This window comes from Chinchilla lanigera, unplaced genomic scaffold, assembly GCF_000276665.1.
Source record: "Chinchilla lanigera isolate Chin_1 unplaced genomic scaffold, ChiLan1.0 scaffold00024, whole genome shotgun sequence".
In the NCBI taxonomy this organism is placed as follows: Eukaryota; Metazoa; Chordata; class Mammalia; order Rodentia; family Chinchillidae; genus Chinchilla; species Chinchilla lanigera.
In genome coordinates, this window is record NW_004955425.1 from 2,113,895 (window position 1) to 2,116,127 (window position 2,233).

Below are 2,233 nucleotides of genomic sequence, written 5' to 3' on the forward strand. Positions count from 1 at the left end.
TCAGAGAATCTATTCAACAACTTTAGATATTTAAATCTAAGAGTGACTTCAAGCAATTTCCGCTTTGGGCTTAGATGCAAAGAAATGGTCTGTTTTTTTTGTTTTTTTTTTTTTTTTTGGTTTTTCTCCGGTACCGGGAACCGAACTCACGACCTTGCGCTTGCCAGGCAGGCGCTTTTGCCGCTGAGCTAAATCCCCAGCCCCTGAAATGGTCTGTGTTTTAGTTAAGATATAGGCTAGGTTACTGTGACAAGAGACTTGAGAGTACAAAAAACACAGTTCTCAAAAGCATCTATAGGCAGCCGGAAGTGAGCCAGTCAGGGCCTCTGGGGTTCGTGTGCTTCACGCGGTCATGCAGAGATGTGCGCTCCTGTCAGCTTCTTACTCCTCCTCTCCCCAGGAGTTGTTCCACCTGTGTGGCTGAGGCTGGGTCACTTCCGCGTCTGTGGCCTGGCCCTCAGAAAGGGGAAAGAGAAGAACCCAGGGTTAGTGACCTGCCTTTAAGGAGATAATCCAGACAATATCAAATCACTTTTATTTCCCAACATTCACTTAACCAACTCACAAGGACGCATCTGACTCAAAGAAATGTGGTACCAGAGGGAATTCTAGTACCAAGAAGGAGATTCAGTATACTGAGGGACAAACTAGATTATCATCTTAAAATGTAAGGAGAAGAAATCACAAATCAGCATTTTAAGAAAATTTCCAGTTTTTTAACCCACATCATTATCATTTTTCTGTCATTACTGTGTTATCTGTTCATCACCCTCAGAATCCCATGCACTGTCTCCAGCCCTTCACAGTAATTCTGCAAGGAAACTGTAGCCTTTGTGCTATTTGGGGCTCTGTGGTGGCTCTTTGCTGTGTACATTTAGAACAGTAAAATTAATTCTCTGTGTGATTTGGGATAAAAGTTTGTCACAAGAGAAATTTGGATAAGATTTGAAAGACGGAAGCCCGGTAGCCTCTGTTTTTATGCCAGGCATGATGGCAGCTATGCAGTTGTCCCTGTTCTGCTGGTTCCCCTTGCTGCATGTAGCAACATTCAGGATCCCAGCTCTGCCCTCTCCTCCTGGATTTTTTCATTCAGCTCCTCTGAGAACTGGCCAGGTATACACACACCGCCATGGTGGAAGGCACTTTTCTTAGAGGTCACACCTGCCATCAGGTTTGGGAGCTCTTTGTCTGGCGTGTCCCAGTTTGGTCCAGTGAGCTTCATTTTTCTTCCTGGATCTGAGTTCATCTTTACTCTTCCTCAAATTTCCTTCCTGCCTGCCAGACTGCTTGATCTGTAGTGGCTCAGTTCTTAAGGCATACTCAGAACTGACAGCCTTAGACAGTCTTCCCCACACATCCCACTATTGCGTAAGACTGAAATCTTGTAATAAACCCCTTATCCTACAGAACTCATAGAAGCTCCACTTCTCTGAGGAAATCCTCACTGAGAGAGAGACATTCTGGCTGCAGGTAATAAAAGATCACCTTCACATTGCCTGTGCATATAAAAGGTAATTTATTTTAAAGATGTGAAAATGTCTCATGGAAGCTAAGCATGGGAAGACCACTGGATCTCAGGGAAGGAGGAGGTCTTCTGTATTAAAATCAACAATAACACAAAAAATACCTTTCCCTTTCCATATCCTGCTCTTTAGCCTTTACCCCATTTTTGGCCTCCCATCAAATTCAAGAGTTGTTTGCACACTCTCCTGCATTTTCTCACTTCCAGTAATTCTTCAGCCTTCTGAAAGCTGGGTTCTAATTCATAACATCATGATTGTCAAGTTCAAATATATTTTCATAACTTAAACTTACTTGAACCTTTAGCAATGCTGACAACTCCTCTGTTTAGATGCTGTGACATACTCCTAGGTACCCTTCAGGGAAGGACTATTTGCCACTGCTGCCAGAGGTGATGAGGTCAGAGCCTTCAGTTCAGAGCCTGTGTAGGGCTGAGCTCAGCTGCAGAGAGGCCCTCAGCCAGGATCGTGTGGCACAGGCAGTTATACTCAGTAGGACTGATTTTGGGGAGCACCCATCCCAGGTCACTTTACTCTGGGTAGCCTTTCTTGCTCCAGAGAAATCTGTGGGGTGGGAAAGCGTACCTTTGAACTACATCACAGTTCGGTTTCTCTTTCTACTTTCCTTTCCTTTCCTTTCCTTTCCTTTCCTTTCCTTTCCTTTCCTTTCCTTTCCTTTCCTTTCCTTTCCTTTCCTTTCCTTTCCTTTCCTT

At 44.2% G+C, this 2,233-nt stretch overlaps 1 long non-coding RNA gene across 3 annotated transcripts in view; it reads right to left on the reverse strand.

Annotated features, from left to right (window-relative positions):
• Positions 1-211: 211 nt before the first annotated feature.
• LOC102010922 overlaps positions 212-2,233 on the reverse strand; it is a 94,385-nt gene continuing 92,363 nt past the window's right edge. For all 3 annotated transcript variants that reach the window (XR_001234282.1, XR_001234280.1, XR_001234279.1), the window contains 2 exons: positions 1,816-2,084; positions 212-456 (listed from right to left, as the gene is read on the reverse strand). This is a non-coding gene — a long non-coding RNA (uncharacterized LOC102010922). The remainder of the gene's footprint in view (positions 457-1,815; positions 2,085-2,233) is intronic.